Below are 22,599 nucleotides of genomic sequence, written 5' to 3'. Positions count from 1 at the left end.
TTTCTCAGCCAATAGAGAATCCTCTATTAAGAGTTCCCTGTTTGACACTTTACCCTAATTTTAATTGGATTTAATTGGATTTGTTTGTTGTTATCTAATTTCTTGAGTTCATAATACATTTGGATATTCGTCATCTATCAGATGTAGGGGTAGTGTATTTTTTCCCCAGTTTATATGCTACCATTTCATTCTATGGATGACATTATTTCTCTTGAAGTCTCTTTTTAATTTTAGAAGATTCCATTTATAAATTGTTGACCTTAGAGCTTGAATGATTCCTGTTATCTTCAATATGTGCCTACTGAACCACTGCATTCAAGTCTATTCCCCACAGTGATGGTTTGTATTTGCTTTGGTTAAGGAGTAGCTCTATTAGGAGGGGAGATATAGCCATGTTCAAGAATGTGTTTCACTCTGGACATTGGGTGTAATACCCTAGTTCTAGCTGCCTGGAAGTCAGTTGTCTCTTATTTGCCTGCAGATGAAGATGTAGAATGCACAGTTCCTCCTGTACCTTGCCTTTCTGGATGTTGCCATAAACTAGCCTTTATGATAAAGGATTGACTTTCTATTATAGGTTCTCAGCTTGAAATTTTCTCTTCCATCTGTGTTAAGTTGTGTTGATGATTCTTGTGGCTAGAACTCACTTTTCTAGGTTTATTGTCTCCATTTTGACTCTGTTTCTGTATTCTTAAGTGTTCCTATTTCCCTTTTCATGTCTTAATGTTTTTATTTACTTTATCTATTTGATTATATTGTCCTGTACTTCTTCATATTAATTTTCTTTCTCAATATAGGTGTGTACTTGTTAAATTAAATTTTCTGTTATTTTTATGTGAATCTCTGTAAATATATTTTATTTATTTATTTTAAAAAGACCTTCATCATTTTCATAAGATTAGATTTAAGGTAATTTTCTTGCACTTCAGGATTGCTCAGGAATAAAGAGCTTAGTGTTATATGATAGATAGGGTTTAGTAGTGCCATTTGCACTAAATTTTTAAATTATATTATTTCCTAGTTTGTAGACAATTTTGAAGTCTCTGGTGTTCAAAGACCTGGTAGTCCCTGATAACTATTGGACGCTGCCACTACAGGTCCAACTGAAAGTTCCTCATAGTCCCAGGCCTCTGGGATTTAAAGAAGACAAGCTTAGCCATAGGTGGCAGCAGGCTTTCAGGGTTGTAGGCAATGAAAGTAATCCCAGATATGTTCAGACTTCTATTTGTCCATGGCATAGTTATGCCTCAAATCAAGCATTCAGAGCTTGTGGTTACTGAGGGCAGCAGTAATCTTGGATTGCATGTAGTGCTATAGACTGGAAAATGCAGCACAGATTGGGTGGGGCAGATTCATGAGTGCCCCTTTCCAGGGAATACTAGAGGGAGAGGATTCAGAATCTTACCTGGCTATATTGGAAGGCATCATGCCTCCAGGGAAGCAGGCAGAGTGTTGTCACAGGGAATAAAGCTCAGATTTTTGGATTCTGAAATTATATTTTAAATAATGTGTAAACATTCAAATATCAAGTCAAGTAATTCATACTTAATTCTAAATAAACTTTTACATAGTAATATGGTTGAAATTTATGCATGTAAAAACTTTTATTATGTTGAAGAATTATAAAGTTCTTCTGGATTTATCTGTCTCAGTGAATATTTTATAACATATGAGAAAATTATTAAATTCTTTCTTCTCATGTGCTAGGCACATATTGTAACACATATACTTACAACTTTATTATGTATCATTCTATATTTTTAAAAATTTTGACCATATTCTATTTTTAACTTATTTTTTTTTTACTTCCTCACTTTGTATATGGCTCATTGGCTCACTCCCATTCAAACCCTCATACATTCTTTCCACCATTTTCTATTTTCTTCTACTTTGAGTAGGGAGTGGTCCCCTGTGTTTACCCTGAAGGTGAAGTTTCAATTTTATCCAAGGTAGGTGCTTACTCACTCACTATGGCCATAAGCCCAGAGAACACAGCCAGGATAGTAGACCATATATCATGTACAGAAAACAGCTTTTATGAAAGCCTCCATTCTTGTTGTTATTACCCGCATGATTGTTAAGCTACATACCTGCTACATATATGTCTAGATCCAGTCCGTGCATGTTCTCTAGTTGGTGGTTTAGAATCTTAAGTCACCAAAGGTCAATGTTAGTTGAATCTGTTGATTCTAACTTCCTAACTAACTTCCTGTGAAGTTCCTTTCAACTTCATGGCCCACAATCCTACTTCTTATTCTTCCTTAAGAAAGTCAAGCTGCATCCACTGTTTTTCTGCAGTTGTCTCTATCTGTCTGAGTGAGCAGCTGTGTGGAGCCTCTCAGAAGTAACATGTTTCTGTCTGCAAGCATAACACAGTATTATTAATAATGGAAAAGATGTTGCTTTCACATGGGATGGATTCAATTTCATTCAGGTTTTATGTGGATATTCCCTTAGTCTCTGCTCCATCACCAGTGTCAGAATTTCTTAAAGGCAGGATAAATTTTTAATTGAAATGTTTCTGGGTGTGTAGGTGTCTCTATCACTCTTTTGGGGTTCTTAACAGGCTAGAGTAGGTTACCTCTTCAGGTTGCACATCTGCAATATGGTAAGTCATAACTAAGGTCACCTCCATTGATTCATTGGTTTCTACCTTATAATGGGTAATTGTCCCATATTCAAGATGTCCCCCATCTCTGATCTCACCTAGTTGCAGATTTCGATTAATTTCCACAAGCCTCTAGCCCTCTCTCCTGTCCTTCTCTACACATGATCCTAAAACCCTCTTCACATTCCCTTCCTTACCCACCCATTTCTCCCAATTCACTTTTCTCCCTCTGCCTATTATGGCTATTTTATTCCACTTTCTAAATGAAATTCAAGCTTCCTTGGTTGCACATTCATCAAGGGTAGGTTCTTTTTGTCTTAGTAGTGTAAAATGGTACATGTATTTTATGGCTAATATATATTTTAACTGACTACATACCATGTATGCCATTTTGTGACTGAGTTACATCAAACAGGATGAAAGTATGAAACTCTATCCATTTGCTTGCAAAATTCATGAGTTCTTAGCTATTGGAACTGAATATTATTCTGTTGTGTAAATGTACCACATTGCCTTTACCAACGATTCAGATTATCTTTCCATGTATGTTTTTTATTATTTTTGGCTTTTACAAATAAACTGCTATGAACATAGTTGATCAAATGTTTTTATGGGATGATAGTGAACTTAAGGTTTTATCATATATCTTTATTTTCTTATGAATATTCACTCTGATTTTAATATATTGCTTAATCTTGCATTATCATTCAGTCATATAAAAGTATTGTACATCTTTATTTCTATCATTCTATCATTGGAAAGGTGATTTGTTCCCATATTGATATTTCATTTTCACAGTGGGAATATTTTTTTAATTAATGGAGGACAGTTGCCACAATTGTGTTTCAAGTTATACTGTTTTAATGAATAATAAATTATGACATTCATAATATAAAATATATGACATATTTCATGAAATATCTTCTAATACTTATTATGTTTTAAGTTCATTGCAGAATCTATACTGGAGAGAAACCTTACAAATGTTATGAATGTGGCAAATCATTTTCATGGAACTCAAAACTTCAAGTTCACTACAGGATCCATACAGGAGAGAAACCTTACAAATGTAATGAATGTGGCAAATCTTTTAATCAGAACTCAGACCTTAAATTTCACCAAAGAATTCATACAGGAGAGAAATGTTACAAATGTAATGAATGTGGCAAATCTTTTACAAAGAACTCAGCCCTTAAAATTCACCAAAGAATCCATACAGGAGAGAAACCTTACAAATGTAATGAATGTGGCAAATCTTTTACTCAGAATTCACACTTTCAAGTTCACCAAAGAATCCACACAGGAGAGAAACCTTACAAATGTAATGAATGTGGCAAATCTTTTACTCAGAATTCACACTTTCAGGTTCACCAAAGAATCCATACAGGAGAGAAACCTTACAAATGTAATGAATGTGGCAAATCTTTTACAAAGAATTCATACCTTAAAATTCACCAAAGAATTCATACAGGAGAGAAACCTTACAAATGTAATGAATGTGGCAAATCTTTTACAAAGAATTCATACCTTAAAATTCACCAAAGAATTCATACAGGAGAAAAATGTTACAAATGTAATGAATGTGGCAAATCATTTACACGGAACTCAGTACTTCAAGCTCACCACAGAATCCATACATGAGAGAAACCTTAGAAATGTCATGACTGTGGTAAATCTTTTACAGAGAACTCAAACCTTCAAGTTCACCACAGAATACATATATGCCCAAAAGGCATATTTTAGTCATATTCTGTAACTCTTTCAAAACAAATGTGAAGATTATTTCAGCCAGAATTAATCTGACATCATTAATAATGGTATAGTATTCATTTTCAAACTCAAAAACAAAACAATATTGTAAAGTGTAAGGATTTAGACAGAGTGGTATTAATATCTATCCTAATACATATATGTTGCTTAATGTCCATATAGTTTAGTTTGAGAGAATATTGGCATTTGTGTGATATATTCTTTGTGAAGATTATTATGGTCTTACCTTTTGAACTTTTGATAGAGTAATTTTTAATCTCTAACTAATCTCATATTTTTCACATTTTTTAATAAATGCATTACCACTGTCTTCTATTACTATTGCCTTGGTGTGATACTTGTTTATTTCATGCTGTGATGGTATCACTCAGCTCATTCAGTTTCTTATTGCTAATGCCAACAGAAACATTTGGCAAAAGGTAAATTTGATTGCTTTCGACAGCTTTCAAGAAAACAGTTTAGAAGGTAATATATAGTGAGCAGAAGAAAACATGAGGTTTCCCAAGTGTATTCTTGCTTGTGTAATTGTGTATGTGTGTGTGTGTGTGTGTGTGTGTGTGTGTGTGTGTGTGTGTTGTTGACAAAATTATTGTATAACAAAGTACATGATTTCTGGTCTAGGGCAAAATTGTAAATGGACCCATTGTGTTGGTTGAGGGTTGAATCTTTAAGATGACAAATCCTACTCTCATCAAAACATTAAAATACTTGGGTTGTTCTGAATAATATCTATGATAGAATTCTCACAGTTTTTGATGAAATTCCATGAGGTCACAAATGGATGATGAAATGGAAAAGGCCTCATTTACTTATTGCAAATGACAATATATTTTGTGCTTGAGTCTCTGTTAGCAACTTTGGATGTCAAACAAGGTGTATAAGGATAGTTAGGCCATTTGCATTTCACATGAACAGAACAGTGAACAGAGCAGTGATAAACAGGGCTGAGTAGGATAGTGAGTTTTTATCCAGATGTCAAGAAGTGGTACACATCTGGGTCACATGTTACAGTTTTGAGAATTCTCCACTCTGATTTCCAAAGTGGCTGTGATAGTTTACAATCATCAATGTAGTTTCTTGTATCACTTTTGCATTTTCTTTTTTTTTATTGGATATTATATTTACATATCAGATGTTATCACCTTTCACCATTTCTCCCACACTCAGTAATCCTCTATCACATCCCCCCTCCTCCTGCTTCTATGAGGGTGTGCCCCCACCCATCTACACACTCCCACCTCCCGCCCTTGAATTCCCCCACAGTGGGTCATCCAGCCTTCACAGGACCAGGGACTTCCCTCTCACTTATGCCCAACAAGGCCATCCTCACTTACATATAGAAATAGAGTCATGGGTTCCTCCCTATGTGCTCCCAGGCTGGTGGTTTAGACCCTGGGGAGCTCAGGTTGGTTGGTATTGTTGCTGTTCTCATGGGGCCACAAACACTTTCAATTCCTTCAGTCTTCACTCTATCTCCTTCATTGGGAACCCCTTGATCAGATCAATGGATAGCTGTGAGCATCTGCCTCTGAATATGTCAGACTCTGGCAAACTTCTAAGGAGACAGCTATATCAGGCTCTTGTCAGAATGCACTTCCTGACATCCACATTAGCATCTACCTTTGGTGACTACACATGGGATGGATACCCAGGTGGAATGTTCTGTAGAAGGATGCTCCTTCAGTTTCTGCTCCACATTTTGTCTCTATATTTGCTTCCTTGAGAATTTTGTTATTTTGTCTAAGTATGACGGAGGCACTCACACTTGGTCTTTCTTCTTCATGAGATTCATGTGGTCTTTGAGTTGAATCTTGGCTATTTCAAGCTTTTAGGCTAATATCCACTTATCAATGAGTAAATACCATGTGTGTTCTTTTGTGATTAGATTATCTCAGTCAGGATGATATTTTCTAGTTCCATCCATTTACCTAAAATTTCTCAAACTCATTGTTTTTATAGCTGAGTAATACTTGTGTAAATGTACCACATTTTTTGTATCCATTCCTCTGTTGAAGGACATCTGTGTTCTTTCCAGCTTCTGGCTATTATAAATAAGGCTGCTATGAACATAGTAGAGCATATGTCCTTGTTATGTGTTGGTGAATGTTCTGGGTATATACCCAGGAGTGGTATAGCTGGGTCCTCAGGTAATGTGATGTCCAATTTTCTGAGGAACCACCAGACTGATTCCCAGAGTGGTTGTACCAGCTTGCAATCCCAACAACAATGGTGGAGTGTTCCTCTTTCTCCACACCCTCACCAGCATCTATTATCATCTGAGTTTACCTTACTTATATTTAATTTTATGTCTTTAAGTACATCAATGTATCAATAATAGTGTGAGGCATTGGGGCCTCCTCTTGTCATGGATCCCAATTTGGGCCACTCACTGGACTTATTTTCCCTCAGTCCATTCTTCGTGTTTGTCCCTCTAGTTCTTTTAGGCAGGAACAATTCTTGGTCAAAGTTTTGACTGTGGGGCGCAAATCTAACGCGCGCCTCCTGTGTTGCCCCACGCCCGTGGACAAAAACACGAGAGACAGTATTCAGGTAGTTACTGCAAACAAGGCTTTACTCTGTACCATACACGTGGAAAACATGGAAGGACGCGGAAGGGCTGAGACGCGGAAGGCGCCTAGCTTAAATACAGCCTAGAGTGACGTATTCACTTCTGATTGGCTGTTTGCTCACCACCCAATATTATGCCTTGAGATTGGCAGTGACTTTGGCGCGCCTTTTGCCTAGCAGCAGTGCAGTTAATTGTTTACTTCTGGAGAAGACATGAGGCCAGCGCCATCTTGGGATGGCAGATTATACCACCGTTAACAGCGGCTTCCTACAGCAAAAGCCTTAATTTTGATTGCAACAATCAGGAAACAACCCAGATATCCCACAAAAACAATGGATAAAAAATGGCTTTATTTACACAATGGGATATTATTCAGATATAAAAGACAAGGAAATCATGAGTTTTGCCAACAAATGGATGAAAGTACAAAATATCATTCAGAATGAGGTAACTCACTAACAAATGACATGGATGGTATATACTCACTAATAAATGGATATTCGCCAAAATAGTACAGAATACCTAAGATAAAATCCTCAGAACTCAAAACAGTGAACAAATCAAAGGGATTAAATAAAGGTGCAATAATTCTATTAGGAAGAGGGAAGAAAGGAATCATATGGGGCAGAGGGACGTAGGATCATGGGTGGAAGAGTGGACAGGGAGGAATAAAGGGGAACAAGGTCAGGTATTTGGAGGTAAGATTATTGCCATGGGAACAAGCAGTAGAATGGAAGTGGGCAACCATGGTTGTTAGGAGGTAGAGGAACCCTCTAAACTGTGACAGAGACCTGGGAGATGAGAGACCTGTAGGACTTAAAGGGAGGGACCTTATATGGAATGCCCAACAGTGGGGAGAGGAAACTTGTGGAGTCCATGTCCAGTAGAATTTTAGGACATCTAGTAGAGACTTGGGTTTGCCATCTCACAATTAAAATCTCTGACCCAGAATTGTTCCTGTCTAAAACAACTGCAGTGACAAAAATGAAGAAGAGTTTAAGGGATAAAAATTTCAGAATATGCCAAAATTGAGATTCATCTCAAAGGGAGGATCTAAGACCTGACACTATTGCTGATGCTACCGTGTGCTTACAGACAGGGAGTTATCAGACCTGCCCTCCCAGAGGCCCAACAAGCAGCTGACCTAGACACAGGAGATACTTACATTCAACCAATGAACAGAAGTGGGGCACCTTTGTTGTTGAATTAAGGAAAGGCTGGAAGAATTAGTAGAGGCTGAACCCATAGGAAGACCAGCAGTCTCAGCTAATCTGAACTCCTGAGATTATCTCTCAGGCACTGAACCACCAACCAGGCAGAATATACTAGCTAGTTCATGGACACTGACACATATACAGCAGAGAACTGCCTAGTCTAGCTTCAGTAAGTTAAGACATACCTAAACTTTGAGAGAATTGACATTCCATGTAATAAAGGCCTGGCAGGGAAGGGGTGGGTAGGGACATTGTTTTGGAAAGAGAGGAGAAAGAATTCAATGTATAACTGTCAGAATTGGACCAGTAGGCAGATAATGACTATAATGTGAGAAAGACTAAATCAAAGCTAATTCTTTCAAATCATCTGGAAGTTTGGTGATGGTAGGTCTTCATTGTTGCTTATTTGATAAAGAAGTACAGATAAAGCTTCTAAGACTAAACCCACATCTCATCTAATACTTCTCGTCTAGATTTATATAATCCTCAAACATGAATCAGATTAAGCAACAGAATAGGATTAATAACTACCATCTTAGTGTATAACTGTGAGACTTGTCTTGAGATAATCAAAAGCTGATGAATCTGAACCAATGAATGGTTTAATCCACCAAGGATCTGAGAGTTTGAATACAATGCTTGGAAGTGGTAGACCTACATAAATAAATATTTTCCTATGGGTTTTTTTTTCTGTAGCTGCTTTGATGGGTACAATTTTGTATACTTTACCTGTAGGTACATGTCTTCATCCAAGTTAGAAATATTCTCTCCTACAGCAAACTGCTTAAACTGAAAGATAAATAACTCAAAATAGTTTAAGGAAGTTCCTAAGAATGTCCAGATTCACTAGGGCACAACCTGTCAGAGGAAGCAATTAAACTGAATCTTCCTCACAGAAAAGAAACCTAAGCAGAATAAACAGAAACTAGACAGGTTACCCAGGAAAGGTTTATACCAAATAAGGTACCTGAACAGGACACTTTTCAATCAGCTGGCCTGCTTTCAGGCTTAACATTGTGATCCAGATTTCCAGCTTTTTAGAGCTGCCACACATACTCACCTAAGCATTGGTGATGCAGCTGTCTTTGAACTAGTTCTGCTCACTGTCATCCATACTCTATAAATAATCTCAGTAAAACTCATGAGTTCCCCAAATGGGCCATTGGTGGGATCTGTTTTCATCACCTCTGTGTTTGTTATATTGTGTGAGTAAATGTTTCTTGTGTCACCCCTGAAAAGATTTGTCACAAAACATCACCATGATGATCAGAAACCAATGATTAAAATAACTCTTATCTATTTCCTACTTTATTTTAGTCTTGTCTCAGAGAATTCACAATAAAAATTGACATAAATGTAAGAACAAAAAATGGGCTGTTTACATGGACGCATGGCTTTTAAGTATTTTCAAAATTTTGGAAAATTATGGAGAAATATCAATCAGAAATAAATGAAAGATGTCAGGACAGTTAAGTAAGCAGTTTATCTTTGGAGGACACCCCAAACTAACAGAATGACAACAGAAATGTAGATAGCAAAATCAATAACTGTGAGGCTTCACTAGAAAATTAATCTATTGTATATTGGAATGTTCACTGTTGATGCTAAGTTCTAACAGCAACAACAGAAAAACCTGCTAGTACTTTTTTGTAAGTCTTAAATATTTTCATAAGTTATTTAAAATATGTATTCATTATTAATGTAATTAATAAATGTTACATATCTTCTCTGTATCCAGAGCCCTACTCTGCTCTGCCAATGCAGACAGGATGAAAAATAAGTACCATGTTAGATTACATGTTCTTACTGGAAAAGCATAAAATTATGATTCTACATTCTTATGTGAACATACAATGCAAAATGATGTCCAGTTGAATACAAATGATGAGGACAACAAGAAGATATGATAAATATTTGGATATTAAGCATAGCTATGCCCATTGAAAGAAGTAAAAGAATAAAATTTCTGCCCAATATGAGCTACAGTCATATCACCCATGATGTTTCTTGGATGCAAGATAAAATAAGAGACATGCTTTAAAAGGAGAACCAAATTAGCTTCTCTTTGATAGAATGTCCCCAGAAGCAAAATGATTATTGTTACTATAAAACCCATAAGAGGGCTGGAGAGATGCCACAGTGGTTAAGGGTACTGGACTGTTCTTCCCAGAGGTCCTGAGTTCAATTCCCAGCAATCACATGGTGGCTCACAACCATCTATAATAGGATCTAATGCCCTTTTCTGGTGTGTCTGAAGACAGCTACAGTGTATGCTTATACATTAAATAAATAAATACATCATTAAAAACAAAAAACAAAAAAAACCCCATAAGTATAAAAAGTTAATAAAAGCAATGTAGCAGGTTCCTGGGTCTATGTTTATGTTCAGAATTTTTATGTTCAGCTGCACTGAATGTGATTGTTTGGCACTCACATGTCATAATGAGAGGATACCAGGGCTTTGTACTTTATGAATCCCAAGCAGGTAATTGAGACTAATGTCCTCACAAAAATTCCTTAACTTAATCATGAATTTGTAATGATAAACTCTCATATGTAAGCTAAAAGACGAATTCTCACTATTTTTTCTTAATTTTTACTAATCTTGGACTTTTACTTCTTCAGAGAGAAATAAATTTTTGTTCTTTGTAAGCTAGGCACCCTGTTGTAATTTGATATAACTTTGCATCAGATTGAGACAGTTCTTCCTAAAGGCTGCTTAAGGACGGCTTAATAAGATCTCATTTTCTATGTTTTCACAGTCTTTTCTCCATACCTGCTGCCTCTTTCTGATTATGTTTAGATCATTATGTCAGAGGCTCACTTTCTCTAAATGTTTTTCTCTTTAATTTTTATCTATCTGGATCCAGGTTATTCTAGGTTTCCTATAGTTTGTTCAACAAGCTTTGTGTCCTTATTGACAGTGATGGACTATGTGAAAAGTATCTGAAGAAGTGCCCTGCAAAGACAATGCAGGTACTGCAGGTATCCGTCTACCTTCTTTCCAGGGACTAGATATCAGGGCCAAGTTTCTGCTTTGTAAATAGGACAGATTTCTCAGTGTCTAGAAGGAAGTAACATGAAATTTAAAAAAGAGAAATAAGCACAACCTACCTGATAAAACATTGGTAGGGCTTAGTTAAAAATGGATAATAATGGACACTAAGACAATTATACCATGAGGACAAATTAGCTTAATTTGTTATCATAATTGCAAGAAGCATGGTGGCAGGCATGGAAGGCAGAGTGCTGGGGAAATAGAGAAAGATGGGGAGAGTGGCCTGGCTTAGACTTGTGAAACCTCAAAACACACCCCCAGGAACATTCTTCCACCTAAAAGGCTATATCATTTGAATCCTATGAAAAATTTCACTTCCTGGTAACTAAGCATCCAAATATATGAGCCTTTGGGAAGTTTCTTATTCAAATCACCACATCTGTGGAAACAGAAAAGTTACAAATGCCACTAGAATCACAGGAGCACCCTAAGGAGAACAGCTATGATTGAACTTCGAGGCATAAGTCATTTTCCCATGGTGTTTTTTCTCCTACACACTTTCTTTTATGATCTCTCTAGTCAAAAGTAAACAGTTGGCACATATAGATTCAAAAGAGCCTTCTTTCATCCTATGGAATATGAGCCTTCCTGACTGTAAAGTTCCTGAAATAGACTTGTAGACAGGTTCTCTTTTCAGTGAAGTTTTTCAATGAGAAACAATGATATGCCATTTAACTATTATGGAGATTACTCTGCAGTTTTAATGTACTAAATGACAACTGTTTCTTGGCCATTATTCACACATTAGTTGGCTCATATGGACATCCAAAACAAATCAGATATTGAAGAACTCACAGTAGACTACAACAAATGTAGCACTCCATGTTCATAAGTGTAGTGACATCATTGGTGTGGTTGATTTTTACTCATAATATATAGGTAAATTAAATAAACAGATAATATACCTATATATATATATATGTATATATATATACCTGTCATATATATACACATATATATATGACATAATAATATATTCTGAATATTATCCATTCTTTATCAATTATTAATGTCAACAATTGACAGTTGAAAATTTATGTAGATTTATATTTAAATATATACAGTATTCTTCCTATCTCTCTCTATTTTATTTCACTTTAATTATCTATATCATTTATTTCAATAACATGAATTAATTTCTATGTATTTCTATGTATCTACCACTTAACTGTAGTTATCTTACTCTAGATCAGTATGTAAATCATATCATGATATATATATATATATATATATATATATATATATATATATATTAGTGATACACATATGGATGTAGGTATGGTTGTAGAGAAAAATATAGGGCATAGTCTATGATGTATTTGATGTGTTTCTGTTTTTCTGGTTTTCAGGTTTATGTATATAATTAATTTTCAATAGTTTAGGAATATGTGAGATCATAATGGTGAATTTTTCATTTCTAGGAGGGTTTTTTATTGATTTTTTTGCTGTCTATTATATAATAAGATGTCATCTGCAAATAGGCATTGCTTGATTTCTTATTTTCTCATTTCTAAAACTTTAATTAATTTATTACACTGCTGCTGTTATTGCTGCTGCTGTCACAGCTTCTGCCCTCTTTTTGCTGTATTCAGAACTCAACTTGTTCAGCTTTCTAATTCCAAATCAAGACTTGTAGCCCTGAAGAAATGCTGTTGGCTTTACCCATCAGGTAGGTACATGTCTTAGTTAGAATTATGATTGCCAGATGAAAGGTCATGACTAAAATTAAGTAGGAGACAGAAAGGCTTATTTGTCTCACAATTCCACATCATGGTTTTTTATTGCAGAAAGTCAGGAAAAAATTCAAACAGAGCCTAAACCTGAAGGCAGGAGCTCATTCAGAAGTGATGGAAATGTGTTGCTTATCTGCTTGTACTTCTGGGTTGCTCAGTATGCCTTTTTAAAGAATCCAGGAATATCAGCCCAGGGATGGCACCAGGCACATTGGACTGGGTCCTATTACATCAACTACTAAATAAGAATAAAATCTACAGCTGGAAATGATTGACAGGTTTCCTCAACTGGGGTTTTCCTTTCTGAGATGATTTCTAAATTACGCCATGTTGGATAAAATCTACGCATTATAGGGTTTTTTGAAGCATCGAGTCAAATAGATTTAGAAGTTGCTGGATTCATAACCTTCTCAGCATGCAACCAGCCAATTTTTAATTTATTTAGAATATTTAATTCATTAATATTTAATTTATTTAATATTAATATTATTAATTATTTTAATATTAATATTAATATTTAATTTATTTAGGGAAGACCACATTTCTCAACCTATTAAATTTCTTTATAATATTTATTCATTAGTCTGGTTTTTGCTCTAGAGAACCATAGTATTACACAATAAACAGATTATATAAATTTTAATAACATTTGTTATTTTAAGTGCACGAGGATTTTGCCTGCATATATTTCTGTTTCATACTTTAGTGCTTTTTTCTTACAGAGTTTAGATGCTTGTATGAGGTAACTTAGAACAAGTCTTGTAGACAGTTGTTTTTGAGATGCCATGTGAATGGTGCTAATTGTACCAGTGTCCTCTAGAAAAGCTTCAAATGCTCTTAGGTATTGATTCTTCTTTTCAGTCTACTTTGTGTGAATTCATAATACAAGATGATCTCTATGAACTAGAAAAAAGAAGGGTCTTTTAAGAGCTTCATAGTTTCAAGAAGATTAATTGGTCATGTTCTGGCAGACCATAAGCTTGTATGCTCTACTGAAGTTCCCACAGTCTGAAGGCCTCTCAGGATTTCAGCTGAACTCTGGATAACATGTAATGGATCCTCCAGAGGAACTGCAACAGCTGGGAGCCTGAGTACTTCAAAGTACTTGGACAGTCCAGCACCCCTGAAATACTCCCCAGTCCTAGTCTGGGCATTCTATCAGGGCAGATTATAAGCTTGACTACTCCTCTAAATATCCCATATTCTAAAGACCTCCTGGAATATCCCTTGCATGCAGGGCAACAGGCAAACATACCCTATAATTTACCACAAAACCTGGGAACCTGAAGAGCCCAGTAGACTCAAAACACATCCTCCCAACTCAAACTCTAACACTTTTCTGGCATCTCCCTTCAGGAAGGGCAGATCAGCAGCTTAACTGCTCCTCTGAAGAACACCACAGTCTGAAGGCATTCAAGGTCTCACCTGAAAACAGATCAGCAGTTTGTCTGCCCTTCTGAAGACCCCAAATTCTGAATGCTTCCCAGGACAGATCAAAAGTGTGCATGACACTCTGAAGGCCATAAATTTTGAAGGCCACCAAACAAATATACTATAGCCAGGGCCACAGGGCTCCCAAGAGACATTCAGCAATCCAAGGTCTCAGGAGGAAGCTCTAGACAGAGACAATCAGGCCAGTTATCAACAGAGTCAACCAGGAGTGTTAAGATGTGCAAGACCATAAGCAACAAAATCCCATATACTTTGGAATCATCAGAACCCAGTTCCCCACCACAGTAGTACTAAATACACCAACATATGTGAAAACAAGGATGGTGATATAAACTACTATCTCATGAAGATAAAAAGTCCATTAAAGCAGATATTAAAAAGTCACTGAAGTAATACAAGAAAACATAGATAAACAGTAGAAGCACTTAAAGAGGAAGCACATAAATTTCTTAAAGAAATACAGAAAAACACAATCAAACAGGTGAACAAATTGAACAAAGCAGGTCAAGGCCTTAAAAGGCAAGTGCAAACAACAATGAAAACAGAAATGGAGGCACCCCTAGTAATGCAAAACCCAGGAAAATGGTCGGGAACTACAGCATCAACAACAGAATAAAAGTGATAGAAAGTAGATTCTCAGGTATAGAAGATACCTTAGATATTAACACTGTTGTGAAAACGTATTGAAAACATAAAAATCTCATAACCCAAACATCCAGGAAATCCAGAACAAAATAAAAAGATCAACTCTAAGAATAATTGGAATACAACAGTGTGAAGATTCCAGGCTCAAAGGACCCATAAACATCTTCAACAAAATCATAAAGTAAAGCTTACCCAACCTAAATAAATAGCCATAAATGTACAAAAGTCCCTAGAATATCAAATAAATTGGACCAGAACAGAAAATACTCTCATCACATAACAATCAAATCATTTAGTGCAGTGAAGAAATAAAGAATATTAAAAGCTTCCGAGGACAAAAATTCAAAAACATATAAAGGCAGACATAGTAAAATTATGCTAGAATTCTGAAAAGTGACAGTAAAAGGCCAAAGAGCCTGGAAATGATTCATGCAAAACTTAAGAGTACACAAACGCCAGCCTAGGCTCCTACTATTCCTAGCAAAACTCACAATAATCATAGATGCAGAAACTAAAATATTCAATGAAAAATTTTTTTAAAATATCTGTCTTCAATTCAAGCCCTACAAAAAACACTAGCATGCAAGATCCAACTCAAAGAGGATACTTATCCCAAAGTTAAAACAAAATACTAATCATCTCAAATACAAAAGCAAAATGAGATAATCACATGCACATAATGTCTCCTAAAACAACAAACGTAACAAAACTAAGAATCTTCTTTCTTTAATAACTCACAAAATCAACAGACTCATTTTCCAAATAAAATGACACAAGTTAAAAGAGTAGATGTGCAAACAGGGTTCAGCATTTTCCTGCTACAAGAAACACATCTCAGAATAAAAGACTGGAAAAATGTCTTGTGAGTACATGATCCCAATAATAGTGGGAAACTTCATCATCCTACTCTCTTCTTTGGACAGTTTGTAGAAACAGAAATTAAATAGTGACATAGTGAAACTAATATAGATTATGAATCAAATGGCTTTGGCAGGTATATAGAGAACATTTCTCCCTAAAACAAAAGAATATACCTTCTTTTAGTACCTCATAGTACTTTCTCCAAAATTGACCACATAATCAGTAATAAAACAAGCCTCAATAGATACAAGAATATTGAAATCATACCCATGTGTCCTACATTATCACCATGAAGTAAGGCTGGACTTTAATAACAACAAAACCAAGAGAAAACCCACATATCCAAGGAAACAGAATAACTATTTTCTTACTGATAACTTAGTTGAGGAAGGAAATAAAGAAAGAAATTAAAGACTTCCTAGAATTTAATAAACATGATAACAGCATAACCATTCTTATGGGACATAATGGAAGCAGTACTAAGAGAAAATCTCAAAGCACTAATTGCCCTCCTAAAGAAATTGCAGTGATCCTACACCAGCAACTTAAGAACATTCCTGAAAGCCCTAGAAAAAAAAAAGCAAATACACCCTGGAGGAATTGATGGTAGGAAATAGGCAAAATCAACCAAAAACAAATGCAGAGAACTCTACAAATTATCAACAAAACTAAAAGCATGAACATCTAAATTCAGATCCCCCTCACCATTCTTGATTCACAATCCATGATTCCAATTTTAAAAATTCAAACACAAAAGTTGATTATTTGGATGAAATTGTTCCTGCAAGCTCAGGGACTTGAAGATTTATTCTCTAGTTGGTGGTGCCATTTGAAGAGGCTTAGATGGTTCTGTCATTCTGGACTGTATATAGATGGATACAGACATTGAGAGTTTAAAGACATCATTGCAGGTGAGACACAATACTGCACATCTAATTTCAGCACTCTTAAACTAAGATGGAGATCAGAGGCCGGGTATCTTTTGGATGTTGTCATTAATTTACTTATATTTATCGGTTCACATTCTATTGCTCAAATAACTGACACAAAGACCTATTTTCTTTATGAGCCACCACAAACATAGGCTGGACAGGTTCTGAGATAGTCTAACTACTTTATGCTGCTATTATCCAGTCACATTCCAATCTGGTCTTTCTTAATTATCTGTGGACCATGTTTGGCCTTTTGTCTGCTTCCTTGTCCTCACACCAAATGTTCCTTTTCTTTCCCAGTTTCATTGTCTTTCTACATTCTTTCTTCATTTTCTTTTCCCCTCAGACCCCTGGTTGTGTTCAGGATCTAGCCTTATTTACTCTATCCATAAATAGCCTGATCACCTTTATATTAACCAATCTGAATTAGTTGGGGATCATTGTTTATACAACAGATAAATTTATAGGAGACAATTTTATACTCATGAAAATTCTAGCATCTTGGCTGTGAGAAGAGCTCTGGAGAAGAAATAAGCAAGTTAATATGAAGTGCACAAGACCAACCCTCAACACATGGAAGCTAACCTTCTTCTCAAGACAGCAGTTTGAATAGACCCCATCAAGAGATGCTAACATAAACAAGATTCAAGGCTAGGAACAATACCAAATGTGTTGGCCTAAGCTGTTACAAGGCACAAGTGCACTAACTTAGAAGGATAAGAACATACAGGTACTTCCTTTTTTGTGCACACAAACACTAATAAATTCACAGTGTGTTATAAAGTATAAGAAATATATTGACCTTATTTTTTCCATAATAAATAATACTTGTACAAATTATTTAAGAACACATTTCAAAGAATTTCTGTAGTAGACATTCACAGGCTTCTTTTGAGCTTTCATTTCTCCTGTTCCATGTTCCCACCTTCTCTTATGTGCAGTGTATAAATGCTCCCAAACTACATGCCTAGCAATCTAAACACCAAGATGTAAGTTTTAAATTTACTTTTAGATTTAAACAAACAAGAGTAACTTGGAAAAAGAGGTTCAAAGAGGAATTTTTAAGGGAAGATTGACTATGACTATGTCTGTACAAGATTAAGTTCATTATGTTAGCTGTGTTCAAAGACCTAGATGACTATGGGTAGCTTCATTTCCTAGACCAGGCAAGCAGTTCTGTGTATTAATGAAGAAGTTCAGCTGAGTAAAATCAATGAGGTGAAGCAGTGAGCACACATGACTTCACTTCCCTCTGTTCTTGAATATGGATGGGATATAACTAGATGCTTCAGGATTTTGCCACTGCAATTTTACTACAGTGATACTTACTATAACTTGTCATTATAAGCTGATACGAACCGTTTCTACCAAAATTTTTTGGTTATATGGACATTACTAATAACAGAAATGATAGTTACAAGAAGTTGATGGCAATATGTTGAAGAACCAACTAAAATTATGAAATCAGAGAAAAATTTTTATTTAAATTTCTTTGAGGAAAACCCTGACAGATGTCTTGTTACCTTTGTCTCTGTATTTTGTTTTGTTTCTCTCATAAGACAATATAAAAATTAAAAATCTTTAAACTATGACACACATTCTCTTTAATGACTGATATCCTTGTATTCCATGTTTCCACTTTTGTGACCTGAATGGTTTAGTCTCTTAAATGCATGCCTGATGAACTAATTTCCAAGGTTTAAAGGTTGCCTATGGTTCCTCAAAAGAACCAATATCTACTATATACTGGATTTTGGCTTTTCTGGGTTCTCTTACTCTGAGAAATTTTTGGCTTCTGTTTACAAATTTTACAGTCTATATTACTTTTATTCCAACAAACTGACAAGATTATGGCATGTAGGTAATCATTTTAGACATTTAACAACAAAACATAAAAGTAAACTTCAGCCCCAGTACTGTAGATTAGATATCACAGTGAGTAAAATACTTGGTTATTGATCTTGAAGAATTGTGTTTAGTTAGTGTACTGAAACTCAAGTAAAAAAAAACTCTTCATGGTGGTACATTCTTGTACTCCAGGTAATTAGAAGTCAAAGACATGTATGATCCTTACTACTCATGAACAGCCAGCTTCATCTACTTGAAATCTGTTAAAAAAGAATCTGCATTGCACTGTGTGAGAATGCATGACCAAAATTATTGTCTGAACTTATATACATGCATTTATATTCCTAGACATAAATGTACCTAAACACACACACACACAAAATTTTCCCTTCAATCATAGCTAAAATGTGTGAATATTTTTCAGAATTCATTCCTGCTTGTGGCCCTTGCTTTACACTTTATGGCCAGATTAAAAATTACCAGTAAAAGAGACACAAACATATCTGTGTCCATCAATAACCTTACCATCCATGACTTACTTTGTTTCTATAGTCTTCTGGAAATTTCCTCATTGATACTTCCAGGAAGTATGATAGGAGAAAAATGCTCACTTCATTGTTTCATGTTCAGTTAGATAATTGTTAAACTCAGCAAACTTTCCTGTATTCCTCATCACCAGGGAGGCATGAAGCCAAGACATTGTCCCTGTTGCTTTATAAAACCCTCTGAAGGAACAAAAATAACCTTGTGAATATAGTCAATCTTTCAACCTGGCATGATAGTACATAACAGCATGCCAGCACTGATGAGGTTGAGTTAGAAGAATTGTTAGTTTGATCTCAGGTCTTATATCACTAACTCCTGTTCACTCTTTGCAGAATGTCTTTACATCCTCATTTGCACAATTATAATAATTCATAAAGCACTGATTTTGCCCCCCTAAGACTTCTCTGTGAAATGATGAGAAGTGGATTGAGTCATATAGGCAAGTTGTCTGTTCTGTATCATTCTACCTTAACCATTACATCATCTAGGTGAGGACAGGGTCTTACTCAATCTAATATTGGACATTTTGTGTACTAAGGATATCATTTCATCATAAACTGTATTCAGAATTGTTATTAAACTTGCAGCAGTTTTAAGACCTGAGTAGTACTCCATTGTGAAAATATTTCACAATTTTTATCCACTCTTCCATTGAAAAATATCTGAGCTATTTCTTCTTTCTGGTCATTACAAATAAGGCTGCAATAAAAATAGTGCAACTTGTGTCTATGTTATATTTTCTAGCATGTTTTGGTGTGTATGTCCAGTAGTGATATAGCTGGTTCTTCAGGTAGAACTATTTCCAATTATTTGAAGAAACACTGAATTGTTTTCCACAGTGGTTTTACAAGTTTGAGTTTAAAATCTTACCAGCAGTGAATGTAAAAATATTCAATAAAATACTTGCAAACTGAAAGCAAGAACACATCAAGACCATCATTCATCACAATCAGTTTTTGCATTTTAAATCATATTTTACTTAGATGGTATGCATGGCTTCAATATTTTTTTACATTTGGTTTTGCTAACCTTTCTAGTCTTGTGACAATGAAATATGCCATGTTCCATTTCTATTTATTATTATTGAACAAACTGTAATTTGCAAACCTTTTATCAGATCCACAATACTCTCAATATCCTTGTGATTGAGATAAGCAAGGCTCTATTTAATGCAATTTTACAACCTAAAGCACTGAGTCATTAGCATAATTGTTGTTCTATTGCTGTGATAAAACACCATGACTAAAGTGCTTTAAACAGGAAGAGAGTTCAAGTGGGGATTCTTGTTTCAAAGGGTTAAAATCTATGATAGTTTTGGTAGTAATCATGGCAGAAGGCATGAAGTAATGACAATGAAGAAATAGGTTAGAGCTCACATCTTGATGTTCAAACACAAAGCAAAGAGAACTAACTGCCATTGGCTTATGGTTTTGAAATCTCAAAGTCTTTCTCCAGTCACAGAGACCTCCTACTCCTTTCATATAGTTCCACAACCTGGAGACAAAATTATTTAGATGTACAAGATTATGGGGATTTTTCTCCTTAAAGCACTGTAGGCACAATAGGTTATAATAGAAAGTTTACAATGGTAAAGTCCAGGACACAGTCATGGCAAGAGTCAAAGGTCAATTTTCCAACCTATATTTTCATTTAATATGCTACTGTCTGTACTACTTTTCTGAGATGCTATATTTCCAGCCTTCTCAGAAGTTCTTTCAAATGCAAAGAAATCTACAGGATGGCTTTCTAAAACTCAAGAAGTAAATATCAAAAACCCGAAGTTCTTTAAATTGTTGAGATGTACTAGGCTCCTCTTTCCCTAGTTTATATAAGCTTCTATAAGTAATAAGTCATGCGTAGACACTCCAGCATACTAATCTGTCTAGAAGTTTCTCATACTGAAGAACCTGCTTGAATAGGCTCAGATTCTGTGGAATGGCTAGAAGAGGCACTGTCCAATGTAATAGTTTGTTACCAATACTAGGGATAACTTAAGAAACATTTCTGTCTTTGAGTCATTACTGCTGTTGTGAGTACCTCAAATGAAACATACTGAGATTCTTAATGCCTTCATATTCCTCATTCAAGTAGTCTCAGATTGTCCTGTTACAAATATTGACACTTAACTATTTTCTCTAAAACTGTATGTAAATCTTGTAAGATGATAGTATGCCTGGTTTAGGGAAGTAGGTTTTTACCACTCCCTTCTTAGGTGACATACTTATGTCTATGTTCTACAACAAGCTATCACCACTAGTTCCTAATCAGCATACATTTCCTTTGCCAGGCAGTAGCACCTAGTCTATAACATGCTGAGGGTAAAACCGAGAACAGGATTGCTCTCTCTTGCAACACGTGCACCGTGAGTCATTAGTACAAGATTAGAGAGAGAATACCTAAAATATTACTGAATTTTCAAATCTTGGGCACCTTTAACCTTATGTCTTTATGGATTATCCCTCTCACTGACCTGGAACATAGCAAGCATACTGTAATGGCTTCTGACACACACACACACACACACACACACACACACACACACACACACACATATATATATATATATATATATATATATATATATATATATATATATATACATATATACACATATGTCAGAAGAACACATGGTCTGGCCTCAGTAGAAAAAAAGGTTCCTAATACTCCAAGAGAATTGAAGCTATAGTGAGGGGGGTCTGATTGGAGGAAGCATCTTCTCAGAGGCAGGAGTGCAGGGTTGAGATGGGGAATTGTGCGAGTGGGGACTAGGACAGGGTGCAATGGCTAGAATGTAAATAATTACTATTACTACTACTACTACTGCTACTACTACTCATATTTACTTCAGGAGAAAAGAATTGGCCCTTCCCATCCCAATGTTCTCCAAGATGATGTTAATTCATTCATGGATATTGAGCATCATGATTTTTATCTGTTTATGTGTCTCTGTCTATCAGTCTCTAAGCTTCACTATATCTGTTTTTTCTTCTCCTCATTTCTCCACTCTTCTTTTCTTTATTTCTCTTTTCTTTTCTGTTATTTTATTGTGGCAGGTATATCTTTTTGTACATGTATTTTTCAAACAAATAGAAGCCAGGGGACCACTTCAGGAAGTACATTTTAGTTTCTCACCTTTTAATATTTTGGATGAAACTTTATTCCTCACCTTGGTGACACACACTTTTGTTTTAAATCCATCTCTTCAGTAAAATCTTCTTCTTCTATTTAAATAGTCACAGTCTTATTGCCTTAATATTCCTATTCTGTGGGTCACACCTTCAACCCAATAACCACTTGGAACATATCATGTCCACATAACAGAACTTGAAGTTTTATTAATTATGTTTCCAACATCCTCCAGAC

The 22,599-nt window shown here is 35.5% G+C and overlaps 1 pseudogene; it reads left to right on the top strand.

The window, feature by feature from the left end:
• LOC143434578 (uncharacterized) overlaps positions 1–22,599 on the top strand; it is a 365,164-nt pseudogene that overhangs the window by 59,632 nt on the left and 282,933 nt on the right.

Source organism: Arvicanthis niloticus, chromosome 16 (genome assembly GCF_011762505.2).
Source record: "Arvicanthis niloticus isolate mArvNil1 chromosome 16, mArvNil1.pat.X, whole genome shotgun sequence".
In the NCBI taxonomy this organism is placed as follows: domain Eukaryota; kingdom Metazoa; phylum Chordata; class Mammalia; order Rodentia; family Muridae; genus Arvicanthis; species Arvicanthis niloticus.
Note: the sequence above shows the minus strand (reverse complement) of the source record. Positions and strands in the feature narration are given on the sequence as shown.